Source organism: Coffea eugenioides, unplaced genomic scaffold, assembly GCF_003713205.1.
Source record: "Coffea eugenioides isolate CCC68of unplaced genomic scaffold, Ceug_1.0 ScVebR1_1379;HRSCAF=2219, whole genome shotgun sequence".
NCBI lineage: Eukaryota > Viridiplantae > Streptophyta > Magnoliopsida > Gentianales > Rubiaceae > Coffea > Coffea eugenioides.
In genome coordinates, this window is record NW_020861775.1 from 35,420 (window position 1) to 51,635 (window position 16,216).

A 16,216-nucleotide genomic window follows, 5' to 3' on the forward strand; every position below is an offset into this window, starting at 1 on the left:
AATAGCATTGTGGGACTTCGTATTACTCAGAGGTGATGGATTACGAATGAGCATAGTGAGACTTATGATAAATGCTAATATTTTGAGATTAAACCATCTTTTATACAAATGGTGCAACAATCTCAATTTAGAAGTAATGCAACTGAAGACTTGAATTCTTATTTGTCTACATTTTTAGAAATTTACAATATAATTAAGCATAATGGTGTTAGTGATGATGCAATTTGCCTCAGATTTTTCCCATTCTCATTAAAAGACAAGGCCAAGGTTTGGTTACAATCACATTCTTCTAATACCTTTACCACTTGGGCGATTTACCAAAAGTTTTTTTCAATAAGTTCTTTCCACCTAGCAAGACTGCTAAATTTCATATGGATATAACTAGTTCTTATCAACAGGAAGCAGAGACATTGTATGAGGCTTGGGAGCACTATCGAGAGTTACAACAAAGATGCCCTTACCATGGTTTACCCGATTGGCTCATAGTCCAAACATTCTACAATGGACTCATCTATCCAACAAAGGCTCACGTAGATACAGTAGTTGGTGGAGCTTTGATGGGTAAGTTGTCCAAGGAAGCTCAACAACTAATAGAGGAAATGACTGCAAATAATTACCAATGGAATGGACCAATGAGCGAGTTAACACAAGAAGACCCACAGGTATGTTTAAAATTGATAGTTTGACTTCCTTGAATGCTAAAATGGATAATGTGGTCAAAATACTTAATAAGCAAGTTGGTTCAAGTTTGACTTCTAATTTGAACACAATTGTTGCTTGTTGTACTCTGTGTGGAGATAATCATGATGAATCTATTTGTGCTAGTATTGAATAGGCATAGTATCTCAATAATTATAATCATCAATCCCAAAACAACCCATATTCTAATACCTACAATGCGGGGTGGCGAAACCATCCTAATTTTGGATGGAAGGAACAAGGAAATCAACAAAGGCCGACAAATCCACCTGGTTTCCAGCCAAAGCAATCATCTCAGGAGACCAAGTCTTCTTGGAAATTAGCAATTGAGAGACTAGTAATGCGACGAATGATAGAATGGATAAGTTAACTAGTGCTACCACACAAAGAATGGAAAGCATTGAGGGGAGGATGGATCAACTTACAAGCATGTATAGGAATGTTGGAGTCCAAATTAGGCAAATAGCTAATGCTGTAAATAATAGGAGTCAATGGGAACTACCTAGTAAAACTAAGGTTAATCCAAGAAAGCATGTTAAGACTATTACCCTATGTAGTGGCAAGCAATTGAATGAACCTCAAGTTGTTAGGAAAGAAAAGGAAAAAGAATGGGAGAAAAAAGAAGAGGAGAAGAGTGAGGAGGTAGTAAGGAGTGAAGGGGATAGAAATAAAGGAAAAGAAATTGTGAGTGAACCTTCAAATTCTGAAACTATTCCTATTCCACCACTGACACCATTTCCAAATAAATTAAAGCAATCAAGGGTTGATAAAGAATTTGAAAAGTTTGTGATGATTTTTAAACACTTGCATTTTAGCATTCCCTTTTGTTGATACAAATTTGCAGATCCCTTCTTATGTAAAGTTTTTAAAGGAAATAATGACAAAGAAGAGAAAGTTGGAGGACTATGAGACAATTGCATTGGCTAAGGAGTGCAATACTATTATCCAGAATAAATTGTCACCTAAATTGAATGATCCGAGAAGCTTCTCCATCCCTTGCACCATTGGTAATATCGAATTTTCTAAGGTTTTATGTGATTTGGGTGCTAGGGTCTCCTTAATGCCTATGACATTGGCTAGACAATTAGGGTTGAGTGAGTTTGTGACGCCCCCACCTCTCCCAAGCGCGAACCCAAAGGTATCCGCGGAACACTTGCCCAACTCTCGCCAGGAATCGATACAATTCTAGTTCAAACTTAAAAGTAAACAACCCATAATAAAAGTCAAACTGCATCAAAGTCACTTCCTTAGGTAAACGTTCAAATCTTACATCACGAGTTCTCAAAAGATACATCAAATCCCAATAATACAACCATTATAAGTCGACTAAATAATTACAACCAAGGTACTATTCAAAAGAGTAATCTAGTCGGCTTTTCTCCAAAAATCTTTTCATCCGATTCTGTTAAGAAAAACAAATCTAATGGGGTGAGTGAATACTCGTGAGGCCAAGAAAATTATGCAAGCACGTAATTCAAGTAGTAATAAACTCATACGAGAAATAAAGTTATAACATTCAAGTAATTCACAAAATAACACAAAACACACTTGATAAGGATACGGGAACTCTCAAGAGCAGGTTCCACTTGCTTTACCGAGTCTCGATCATATACCTCCGCGTGATGACACTCCGTCATCCGCATAGGTATTTTTAGTCTGTAGAATACCGCTTTATTTCACGAATCCGTTCACCATTACACTCCCTGTTCCGGGCCCGCTCATCATTTAAAAGGCGATACTACTCGAGTATGCCAAGCGAGATCTCTCAAATAGATCAAGCTTTACGAATATCTCATGGTTCACCAAGCTTCCCGACCAAGCCCATGTCTGCTCGAGTCGCAAGGTTAGCCTATGAGTTTGGGCGTTCCCCGAATACGAATATGAATATAAGTCAATGAGCAGCACTCCATTTGACGATTCCAAATACGAATCACAATTACAAATCAAGAATACGAATTATAACTATACGAATATGAGTCGATGAGACAGCGCTCCAATCGACGGTTTCAAGTACAATGCACATAGCCAAATTCGAATATAATTTTCATTTGAAAGAAAACGAGTGCGATAAAGTATACACTCGATTCAAAAATTCCAAATTCACGTAATTGATGCAAAACAATTCACTTACTTAACCACATAATATGCATTCGACACTCACCAAGTCAAAATAAAAGTGAGTGAGAAAGTCTTTAACGATCTGCTTCGGGATTCTCTTCGAGACCTTCTTGATCGCCTGAAGAAAAATGACCTACAATCACTCTCACACATTCACAAATTTCTTATCAAACAAAGAAGAATGCACACTTGCTTTAAAGTTCAAGTCAATGTCTTTATAAGAGATTCACTTTATCGAAAGTCAAGATTCAAAAGTGAGGATTTTAAAGTTACTAAGGAAACTCGTATCCCCCATGAAATTGGGTTCAAAACGCTATATCAATATCAAGATAAGAAGTCAAGTTCCCAAAATTTCATTTTCTAAGAAATCGGCAGATTTCAGCTTTGCGCACCAAATTTAGAAAAATCAGATCTTGCACTCAGTAGGTCCAAAATTGGAAAACTTAGTACCGTTGGAATCTTGGTTCAAAGTACTAAAATTTCCTAGAAGACACTTTTCCAAGATTCTATACGAAAAACATTCAAATTTCAGCTCAAATTGGCTGATTTGAGCCTATAAGACAGATTCGGTCTTGCTTTTCGGCAAACTTTGGAAATTCGACAAAATTTACAAAAAGTGAACTAGCATCTGAAATTTGTAACACAATAAGAATTTCAGCCAAGGTTTCAAACACAACAAACGGAATTAAATTCAGAGTTTTGAGCGTCAAGATAAGTTGGCCAAAATTTGAAGATTGTTCAGTAAATTTTCCAGATTTGAAGAACAACTTTGGCACATCATTTGGGTATCGAAATGGTCTTAGAATAACACTACATTTGGTACATTTAAACTCCCATATGAAATTTCATGTAAAAACTCGTACGGGAAGGTAGTTAACAAAATTACCAAAGTTCGAGAAATTTCCAAGACAAATCTGTCTTCTTGCTTTCTTTTCCCTTTTCAAACACTTTGCACCATGAAATCAGTCCCATTTTGGTTCATTTGTGAAACCAACGTCCAAGAAACATTTCATAACAATTGATAGTTGGTTGACATCAAAATTTCAAAATAAAACATTTCACAAACAACTAAACCAATCGGCCAGCAAAAGAAAGGGTTTTCCAGCTTTGCCGCAGTTTGGAAATTGAATAATATTTCACTCAATACAACTTGGGATTGAGATTGGTTGGTGGCGTTGGAAACTAGAATTATAAGGTTACATTTCATCAGAACAAATCATTTTCAAAATCAATTCATAAGTAAGAGAAAATAGAGCCACAAAATGCAGCTTCTACTTTTCTCTCGGATAGGCCAGCAGAACATAGCAGCAATTTTGCCGACTCACTACGACTCACTCATTTCGAAATAGAAAGTGAATTTTATACCATTGGAAATCCACAAATGTCTAGTTTCAAATGCCATAAATGGCACTCAATTTTGACGTCTGTACAAAGAGATATGTTCTTTCAAAAAAACACTGTTCAAGCTGCCTGAACACATTTCCAGATTCCTTTACATTTCGAAATTTCAAGTTTTACTCAACCAATTCAAATGATTTTTGGTAGAAACTTTCTACACACCATATACAACATATATACATTAGTTTCACAGTCATTTGAGTATCAAAAATTTGAAATAAAGGCACGGCAAAAACAGGACAGATTCGGCCATCATTCCTACGCAACCTCCCCCTAAGGTGAATCAAAGGGTTCGGCGGACCGCCTGCCCAGCTCTCGCCGGGGCTCACTACAGTCCTCAAATAAATTGCAACGCAAAACTCAAATATTACGTCTTCAATAGCTTCACGAACTTACATACCACAAGTGAATCGAATACTAGTTCCCAAGCGTGGAACGTACACATACATTCGTTCCAATTCCAAACATTCATACAATCCCCACTATTACACAAGATGAATCTAAATTCAAACTGTACAGAGACATTCCATCCAGTCACCAATAAGTACTATAAGTGCTTCCTTTGTCTCGAGCCCTGTGGAGGAAAAAATATTTTGGAGTGAGTTAGAAGCTCAGCGAGTGTCCAGTAAAAATCAGTAATCAATTATGTTTCACAATAGTTCATTTCAATGATGTCATGAATCAGTAATCAAATGTACGTTTATTGCTCTGGTGAGCCAGTGAAATCAGTGTACTTAAACATCCAACGCTCAAATAGATCAATTAACAGTCAAACAGTAATAGGGAGCCATCGGTGCTCCAAATAAACAGTGGTGGAGACGTTGGTTTTAAGCACCAGACTTCCCAAGAACTCATTGGAGCCAAATCATTTCATGATACACATGCAAGCTCTCATGATATGCAATTGAGTAAGCAATGTAAGAAATAGTTCGAAAAGTTACTTTGCAAATAGTTGTGGAATCACTCACCAACCACAGCTCATGAACCATCCATCATAGACAGTTTTCTCGATCAAGTCCAAACCCTTCATTTCTACCAAGAGTTAACTCAAACTCAAAGCAATCAAATGCTCTCAAAGATTGGACAGCACTTTCCCTTAATTTCTTTATTTTCCATCCTACAATACATCACCAATCACATCTCAATTCAATCACAATTAGGGTTGTAATCGAACCGAGCAGCTCGGTCAAAAGCTTGACTCGAACTCGGTCAAATCGAGTTCGAGTCGAGCTCGAACAGCTCGATAAGGCAATCGAGTCAAGCTCGGGCATCCAGAAGAGATGCTCGGAGGCTCAACGAGCCTTATCGAGCATATTAATTTTAATTATTTAATATATTATTATTAAAACTATATATATTATTTAATATATAAAATTACCATTATACCCAAAAAAATTATCGAATTTACGAAATGTTTCAAATTATATAAAAATTTTAAAAGGGCAATAATGACTTTTCACTCAAAAATTATCAAGAAAATGAAATTTAATAACTCGAGTTCGATAGAGCTCGATAAGGCTCGAATGCTCGAATGGACTCGAGCCCATGCGAGTCGAGCTCGAGTACTGAGAGCAAGTTTCGAGCTCGAGTTCGAGCTCCAATAATACTACTCGCTCGAGCTCGAGCACCCCTATCTCTATGTCGAGTCGAGCTCGAGTATGGCGATACTCGGGCTCGATTCGACTCGATTACAACCCTAATCACAATTGCACATACAAGCTCAAGCACCCCTATCTCCATGTCGAGCCGAGCTCGAGTATGGCGATACTCGGGCTCGACTCGACTCGATTACAACCCTAATCACAATTACACATACAAATCATAGGCCATACAACACACTTAATTAGGCCACAATACTCCTTCAATTTGAGCCAATTGATAGCTCCAAAACCAAACACAATTAAGCCCCCAATTCGAAACCCTAAAACTAGAATTGATGCACAAAAGTTGAAAATTCTTTTAGACAAGGCCATCTAGCACATAATACCTCAATAATTCATATAGCAACCCCTCACAACATGGCCAAGCCTCACTCATCACATAAGGGCAGAAAATTCACTATAAAATAGAAAATTCCTCAATCACTACTTCAACCCACAATATTCCTCATAAACTGTGATACCCTGACTTTTAGGATATTACGGTTTCTATATTTTATTTTTTATTTTAAGACATTATTTTGTTTTAAAGATTAGAAAGCCTACTTGTACTCAACACCCTAGTTTTACTTGTGACTAATAGGTTTTCTTAAATCTCTCATATTTTAGTCGAAAACCTAATTTTAATCTATGGAATTGTAAAATCCATCATATTTGTCTTAAAATTTCCTTTTATTTGAAATCCATTATCTTATAATAGCTTTTGTAACGACCCCACCTCCCCCTAAGGCGTACCAGAGGGTTCGGCGGGCCGCCTGCCCAACTCTCGCCGGGACTCACTCACTTACTACATTTCTCAAGTAAATTACAAGGTACAACTCAAATAATACATCCAATTCTCCAAAATTACATATCATAAGCGAAGTGGAAACTAGTTCTAAGCGTAAAATGTAGATTTACATCCGATTCAATTCCAAATATTTATACAAGCCCAAAAGTACCTAAACCAAAACCAAAACTAAACTATACAAGATGTACGCCATCCAGCTACACAAAGATCCAAAAATAAGTTCTTCCTTTACTTCGATCCCTGTGGGGAGAAGAAGATAATAGGGGGTGAGCTAGAACCTCAGCGAGTGACCAGTAAAATCAACAGCCAAGTATATTTCACAATAAAGCATTGATATGATGTCATGATGCAGTAATCAAATGCTCATTTATTGCTCATGTGAGCCAGTGAAGTTCTTGTACTTAAATATCCAATGCTCGTTTAGATCAGGTAACCATGAAACAGAAGTAAGGAGCCATCGGGCTCCAAAGAATGTGTAAACAATAGTGGAGACATTGGTTCTAAGCACAAGACTTTCCAGGAACTCATTGGAGCCAAATTATGTCATGGCACACACCCGAACCCCAAATGATATGCAAAGGAGTAATAAATGCAAGAATTAGTTCAAAAGTAACTTTGGGAACAGTCGAGGGATCACTCACTCAAACTATAGTGCTTCAAGTAGTCACGTTCAATTATACTCCAGGTTTGGAGTCCAGATCTGCGATAGAAATCCAATTTGAGAACTTTGAAACACGAGTAAGATTTGAAACTTAAACGTTCCGTTCATAAGAATCAACCAATTGAAATTCATTTGAAAGGCATTCGTGAAACACTTGCTCGCTTTTCAAATCATAAGGTTTTTTTGTAGCATATATACTTGGAAACAATACTTGAGTTAAAAGTACAAGGAAATACAAGTTTACATTGGCCATTATATCTTTTCCTCAAGAGTACAAGTTCGTTTAGGTTTTTAACGTATAACCATCGATAACAAAGTAGCAAAAGTTCTCGCTAGTTCAAGTGGTAATCACTTAACCTTCACTCAAGTTGCAAATATAGTTTTCTAGTTCTCGAGTAAAAATTCGGGCAGCATGCCCTTTGTGTATACCTAATTTTCCAGCCATTTAGGCTTCATTATTTTCCTCAACCAAAACCCAACATCACATATATAAGCAATTCAGGTCAAGAGCCGTTCTATAGGCTCACAATATCATAATAACAAGAATCACAACAATCACAAGTGCAGAAATTCAATTTAGCACAAGACAGATTTGCCGTATGAATGCGGAAATAACATATCCGAGGCTACGCTTATCGGATTGAGGCGCAACCTATGCCGTTTCGAAGCTAAGACTCAGGGCTACAATGTTCATGAAGGTCACTTAGTCCAGTTTCTAATGTAACTTGGTCAAATTCTCAAATTACTAAACCAGAAACCAATTCATCGGCTGTTTAATCGTAGAACACTGTAATGGTCATAACTCAGAGTACAAAAGTCCGAATCAGGTGTTCTTAGAGGCATTTGAAAGATAATTCAGAATAATACAACTTTGATGTTTTGGCCAAGAGCTAAATCAGTATGTATCCTAGTCAGAAAACGTGATAAACTGGACTAACTGATGAAACGGACTGCTTGGGAAATACTTAAAACAGTAAGGGTATTTTGGACTTTTCATGACCTACGTTGCTCCGATTGAGCTGAAATTTTGTAGGCATCTATAAAATACCATTCTCTACAACTTTCATGTTTTGACCTAAGGCCAATTCGGCCTCTAACATAGGGCTATAAATTCGGACAGAATGATGGGGAAAATTTTCCAGATTCTGGAATTTTTGGTATTTAATGGAACTTTCTCAATTTTCTTGTTCTAATCACTACCAAAACCCCTCTTATAACCTTATTTACAACATATATGCATCATACATCAAATTGGGCAGAATACTATGAAACCCTAACTTGCTTATTCATCCCAAATTCATCACACCCACTTGCATAATCATGAAATCAAGCCAAAACTTAAGCAAAAGAAACATCTTAAAGCAAGATTTAAGCAACAAGGATCATGGTCAGGTGTTTATACCTCAAAAACCAGGCTTGATAGAGTGATCCTTCACCCCCTTTGAAATTTCTTAGTTCCCCAAGCTTCCTAACTCACAAGCTACCCTTTAATCGGTTTGGATTTGGATTTGTTACTTGGGTTGAAGCAAATCAAGAAGATGGAATTGTTTTCCTTTGGTGTTTTTCTCTCTTGTCTCTCTTGGCCAAGCAGCAGCAAAAATGAAGGGGAAAGTTGTGAAATTTGGAGTTAAATGGAAAGACCAAGTCTTGGTCAAGAAGCTCTAAGGTGGCGACACTTGTCGCCACCACCACCTTTCTTTTTTTCTCTTTCTTTCCTTGTCATTTTAGCCACTAATTTCGGTCAGCCTTAGCTGTAATGAAGAAGATATTTTGCTCAAGTTCAATAAGTTTGTTTGGTAAGAAAAATGGTGGTCAAGTGGTGCGTTCAAACGGTAGTGCGCGGGACCCGCCGGTTCGCGCCGTTTTTCTTAAAAACACACGTACTAGGGTTTTACTTCCCATTCACTAACCTTATATCATTGCTACTAGTCACATATTATTTCTCACTTAAAAGTCACTTTTAATTCCCAAATTTAATCCTCACTCTGTACCGAAAATTCATCCGGCGAAAAATTACGAAAACCCTAGTTTTGCTCCAAACTTGAAACCGAAGTGTGAAACCCTATTTTCTGGGTTCATTGGCACTTATTGTGGGGTGATTGAGTAGTAGGGCCATTATAAAGTGGTAATTATCAAAGAAAAGGGAATTTTAAGAAAAATATAAGGAATTTGCACGGCTTCTGGCCGGATTCCTCACAAAACACTATTCACCAGCAATTTTTTCCCTTTTCTTCTGCCTCGGGGCGTTACAGCTTTACTACTTATTTACCCCCTTAAGAATTGCAATTCACCCTAGAATCAAGGGTTTTTCATTTAGGTTCGTAGTTAGCGTAAATTCAAGGTTTTACGTATTTTGGTAGTGTAATTAATCGGTATAGACTATGTATAAATTTAGTGATTAAAGAGTGAGTTTTAGATGATATTAAGTGTGTGATTAGAAGTGATAATAATAAGTTAGTGAATTATAAGTTAAAACCCTATTATACGCGAATTAAGGAAAAACGGTGTGAACCGAAGTGTACCGTTTGTTACCGAGTGAGTACACCACTTGAACACTATTTTATTACCTTAATCACCTTGATTTTATTTCAGCTAATCACCCCTAAAATATTCTATAAAATAGCCACCATTTTTTACCAAAATAAAAGGAAGAAAAAAAAAACAAGAGGACCAATGGTGGCTTGACAAGTGTTGGCCAACCAAGTTTGACCAACAAATTTCCTATCTTCTTAACTTTTTTTTGGACCAAAATTCTTGCACTTTTTCCTACATTTGGCCGTGAGTTTGGAGAGGGAAAAGAGAGGAGAGAAAACTCCATTTCCACTATAACAACTTTGCTTGATTCTTGAGAAAATTAACGTGAAACGTGATTTTACTGCAATCAATCTTTGGGAAAGCTTGGAGGTGAGCTTGGTGGAACTTTTGGGAGGAAGAAAGTTCTTGTATCACAACTTATTTTGGGGGTTTTGAGGTATTATGGCTGCTTTTCCCCCTAAGCTTGTTTAAGTTATGTAGCAACTTGTATTCTTGGCTTGTGATACCTACTTAAGTGATTTTGATGATTGTAGTTGTGGATTTGTGAGTTAGAGTTTTGAATTGTTCACTTATATTTCTTGTTGTTTAGATGGTATATGATGTATATAATCTTGTATAGGAAGTTGTAGTAGTGGTTCAAGTTAGAAATGTGAAGTTTATACTTTGAATTCACTAAATTCCACGTTTGAGTTTTTACATTGCCCTGTTCTGACCGCGTCCATTCGGGCCCATGTGAGGCCGAATCAGCCTTTACTCAAAACATGAAAGTTGGTAATGAAATGACTGTTTATTAATCTGCCTTGTAAAATTATCAGCCTCAATACAAGCTACTGATAGCACAGTGAAAAGATGAAAATACCCTATGACTACCATAGGTAGAAGCTCTTGGACAAGTTTTGAACCATTTCATCAGCTTTTGGCCAGCATCTTTTCACCCTGATCCATACTAAATTAGTATTTTGCCAAAACACAAAAGTTGTAGTGCTATGTTTTAAATTTCCAACGCACTTGAAAATGCCCCAATCGGACTTTTGTAGCCTAAGTTATTGTCATTTGAACACAGTGCTGTTAACCAGCCTGATGGTGAAATTCTGGTTCTGTAATTTGAAAATTTGACCTAGAGACACTATGAACTGGGTTGAGTTGTCTTCATCAAAGTTGTAACCCTTTGGCTTAGCTTCGAAACGGTATAACTTTTACCCCAATCCGATAAGCGTAGCTTCGGTTGTGTCCGATACGCTAAGAGACGTCGAACCTGTCTTTTTGTTCTATGTCTTAAACCTTATTTCCGGTCACTTTTCTAGCTTGGTCTGTAATTGTATGACATTAAGCCTATTAAATGGCTATTGTGATGAGATTATCTGTGGGTGACTTTGGGACTGATTGAGGAAAGGAATGAAGTCATAAATGGCTGAAAAATAGGTAAATATAAAGGGCGTGCTGCCCAAATTTGCACTCGAGGACTAGGTAAGAATTTGAGGACGAATACCATTTGAACCATCTAGGGTATTTGTATCTTCTTTTATCGAGATATATAAGTTAGAATTCGGCCGAAACTTGTACCCTTGAAAAAATGAAATTTACGACTAATAGAAATACATTTTCTCCATTTCTTCGACTCAAATGGTATTTCAAGTATAATTACTTCAAAGTTTCAAAATTTTAAGAGCGAGCATGAATTGTTCGGAATTTGATAAGTATCTTGAATACTACTTAAACAAGTTGCATTTACTTGATTTTCTTGAAGCGAAACTCCTATGTTTCGCACTCTAGAGAGTTTTACATTCGCAAATGATATTTTATCGCAGATTTGGATTCCACCCAAAGAGTTAGACCTGAACGTGACTTTGAGAGGCACTAGACTTTTGGTGAATGTTTCCAAATATCTGATTGAACTGGACAATTGTTTTCAATACTTGATCAATGTGATTTAATGATATGTAATTTGTTTGATCGGACAAGAGTGTACTTTATCGCACTTGCCCTAACATGATATATACTGGTTTATTGTTGCAATTGACTTGATATACTTGTAGTTGACTTATAAGTGCTGAGCGATTGCATGTACCACACTTAATCCGAGTGGGAGGTGCCTCTCCTTCCCGTCTCCGTACTTTTATCTTGATTCAGCCGATTGGAGTGTTATCTCATGGACTTTTTGGGAACTCAAACCCCATTGGTTAGTTAATTGAGTCGAGCCGGCAAGGGTTTAGTCGATTAGATAACGAACCATGGGTATCTAGTATTGTCGAGTGGAATGTTATCTCCTCGACTAATCGGTATACTCGAATATTACCACAGTGTTTATTGAGGATTTTGGGTCCAGTAGGGAGTTTGGATGGTGGACGGAGAGTAGTTTAAATGGTGCTTTATTGGATTGGTTACTTACTTGAAAGTTGACGGAGTGTCAACTATTACTTGATCAAGCTCTGGTGATGCAATGGAAATTTGGCTTCAGAGAACCATCCGTACCCTTATACTCTGACATGATTATTACTTATCGGATTATTGTTTCTATTGAAAAACTTTACACTCGCTCATTTGGAGATTTGCTACTTAAAGTGTTATTACTCACTTTTATGAATTTTTCATACTCATTACTTTGCTACGTGATACTTGCACTTTTAAATAATGGTCAATTTGCGATTTGGAATCTCACTGGACTTTTAGCTCATTCCACGCCATTTGTTTTCCTTACAGGGGGTACGAGCGAGGTATGAGACTGGTACAGAGTAGTCTAGTTTTGAAGTTCTGAAATGGTACTCGCGCTAGCACTCGACTAGGGTTCATTGTACTCGAATTGTAAACACTTTGAAGTATTTTGGTGTATAGAAGTTTTGTATCTGGATTTGAGCATCAATGTATATATTAAGTTGAAGTGGATGTGTTATTTATTTCCTATGGATGTACGTTATTTTTCTTGAGTTATGAGTGAGTGAGTCCTAGCGAGAGTTGGGCAGGCGACCGTCGAATCCTGGGGTACGCCCTAAGGGGAGATGCGACCGTCACATAAACCATATATTTTGCAACTCGAAATCACAAATATCTAGCATATTACTAGTAGAAAAGGATTTCTAGCAAAGATTACCTTGAAATCTCAAGAAAATAATAGCTTAGAGCTTGCCCTTCCAAAATCACTCCACCACCTCCTTCCAACTTCCTTGGTGAGCACTTGTATGGAGTAGTTTCCAAAACTAACGGTTGAAACTCAAGATTTGGACAAGAAAGGATGGTGCAAGATGAAGCTCTCTTTCTCTCTTTTCTCCCTCATGAAGCTCGCCCAAGCAAGGAGAAGAAATGAAGATATTTCAGCCAAGAAGCAAGATAAGAACGTAGGAAAACCAGCCAGTCAAACTTGGCTGCCAAAGTGCCACGTCACAATCCGGCCAAGATATGGCCGGATTTCCAGCCGGATTGCTGGCCGGATTCATGGCAGTAGCGAAATCAAGATTTTTCTAAATCCCCTGCCAATCCGGCCAAGAACTAGCCGGATATACGACCGGATTCACTGAAACCACTGCCCATCATATTTTTTTTTCTCTTCTTTCGGGGCATCACAATCTCCCCCCCTTGAAAGAATGTCGTCCTCGACATTCCAACTTGTGCTAATCATGTCCAAATAGTTCTTGAAAGTCAGTCAAATACTAAAAATCACTCTAATCCCACTTATCAAATAATCATGATCCACTAAATAGCTAAACGAGTAACCAAATAAAACATGCAAAAGGGCTCGATTCAACCAACTAGCCCGGAGTTGGACTTAAAGTCCTAGATATTCAGAAAATTCAGGACATGGCTTAGCCTCAAGTCGAAAATTTTACCCCTGGCGGTGCAGTTCAGGTAGTTGTCCCTGGCGGTGCTGGACAACACAACATGGCGGTGCTGGACAACACAACAGGCATGCCTCGCCAGAAGACTGGCGGTACTGGATAACATAACAGGCAATGCCCCACCAGAGAGTCTCAATTCAACCGTTACGGAAGAGTAGTAGCCGGTCTACAACCACACATATAAACATGCAAGTCCGCAAGCAGGAGGTGGGGCTGTCACATATAAACTAGTGCATGTCAAGTTTGGAATACCATATATTCAGTCAAGTCAGGTCCATTGAGTATACGTAAGAACACACTCGCCTAAACAGGTTCAAGTCTCAAGTGAGCTCAGCCTAGTTGGTCTCAGGCAGTTCAAGTATTCCAAATCCCAACACTTACAAGTCGGGTGTCGCAAAACCATTGGATGTTAGACTTGACCAAGTCTTTCCTATATTTACTAAAACTAAAATTTGACCAAAATTCTCTTGTTTTCTTTACCTTGTTGGCCAGCCATGAAGAGGAGAGAAAGAGAGAAAGATAGCTTCATCTTCCACCTAAATTTCAAGCTTCAATCTTGAGTTCTAACCAAATCTTTTGAAAAATACTCCATAAAAGTGTATCTCTAAGAAGGTTTAAGGGTTTTTGTGGAGTGATTTGGGATGGTAGAGGTGTTGGTAGCCTCTTTGCATAAGGTTCAAGGTATTTATGGCAATAAACTCTCCTCTACTTCAAATATATGCAAACTAGTAGTTTATGGTTGAGATTTTGGTAGTTTTATGTCATATTCCATGAGTTGAGGTGGTGATATGGAAATTTTCAGTTTTAGTAGTGAATTTTCTGCCCTCATATGATGCTTTATGATTGGCCATGGAATGATAGCCTTGTTATGTGTAAAATTGAAGCTTTTATATGTTGGTTTTGGTTGCTTACAAAAATTCCAGCTTGTGTGGTTGATTTCCAGTTTTAGAGAGCAAACTGCCCTGCTTCTGACCTACTTAATTCGTCCATGTTAGAGGTTGAATCAGGCTTAGGTCAAAACATGAAAGTTGTAGGAAATGGTGTTAAATAGCTACCTACAAAATTTCAACTCAATTTGAGCACTGTAGCATGTGAAATGATAAAAATAACCTTGACTGCCAAATGTACTGTTTTGCGGATAGTTTTCTGTTTTCTCTGAGATTGCACCTTTTGACCTTGATAATGAATGAAATGACTGTCAATGTCTTCATATGACTTGTATTTCTCTGTCTTAGCTTCGAAGCAGTATAAAGTGTACTCCAATTTGATAAACGTAGCTCCAGTGGTGACCAAAATGCTATAAGATGTCAAATTTGCCGTTTAGCCTTTTGTCTTCAAAACTGATTTCTGGTTATATTATTAGACTTGTGTTGTAATTGGATGATTTTGAACCTAGTGAAAGGCTATTGTGGTAAGATTATTTGTGTGTGATATTGGGACTGAATTGAGAAAAATAATGAAGCCATAAATGGCTGAAAAATAGGTAAATACAAAAGGTGTGCAGCCCAAATTTTCACTCGAGAACTAGTTGGATGTACTCGCGACTTGAGCGAAAGGTTTTAGGGTTGTTCATGTCTTTAGGATCAACCGTTATCTTTTTACTCCGAAACCACATCTTTGCTTTGCATTAATGGTTCATTTGGATAGGCATATGACTCATAACTGAGTCTCACCTGCGAATTCCATTCATTAGGTTTTGGAGTCGAGTCTCAATTGTTTTCCCTTGGTTGTTCTAGGACGTGCCGGTGAGCAAAGGCATCCTTTGGGAGGAAACTTTTGAAGTTCTCCTTGTTTGAACTAGTGAGTGTACCACTTCCTTCTTTATTGCTTAACTTGGTTTATTTGTACTTGAAATCTGTGACTGGAATGACTATGAACTTTGTTTATTTTGAATGAGACGAGAGTATATTTTATCACACTCGTTCTCTTGCCTGTGTGACTGATTACTGTGTAAATTTGAATCCGTTATCTACGCCTGATCTGATGTCGTTGGGAGGTTCTCTGGCGAGGTATAACTGTTGTGCTAGTCTGTTGTGTTGTCCAGCACCGCCAGGAATAAAATCATGAACCAAGGTTCTCTGGCGAGGTATAGCCGTTGTGCTCGCCTGTTGTGTTATCCAGCACCGCCAGGGACAAAATCCTGAACTGAGACTCCCTGGTGAAATATAGCCATTGTGCTAGCTTGTTGTGTTGTCCAGCACCACCAGAGATAAAATCTTTGACTTGGGGCTAAGCTATACCCTGAATTTCTGGTATACTCGAGTATTACCACCCACTGTTACTGTTGAGGTGTTCGGGCCCGGCAAGGGGTATGTTTGGTGGACGGAATTTGGTGATAAGTTGTGTTCTACTGGATTGGTTACTTTATTTGAAAGTTGACGGAGGGTCAACTACTATTTGATCAAGCTCTGGCGAAGAAAAAGGGAATTTGGCTCTTTGAGAGCCACCTGTATCCTTTCCATTTGAAGTGTTTATTCATTTTCCCATCTGATGTGTAAAGTTGCATGATTGAAAGTGAAATGCTATG

The 16,216-nt window shown here is 37.9% G+C and overlaps 1 non-coding gene across 1 annotated transcript; it reads right to left on the reverse strand.

Annotated features, from left to right (window-relative positions):
• Nucleotides 1-363: 363 nt before the first annotated feature.
• LOC113755275 lies at nucleotides 364-469 on the reverse strand. The gene has a single exon (XR_003465609.1). It is a non-coding gene; the product is annotated as a small nucleolar RNA R71 (small nucleolar RNA).
• Nucleotides 470-16,216: the final 15,747 nt, after the last annotated feature.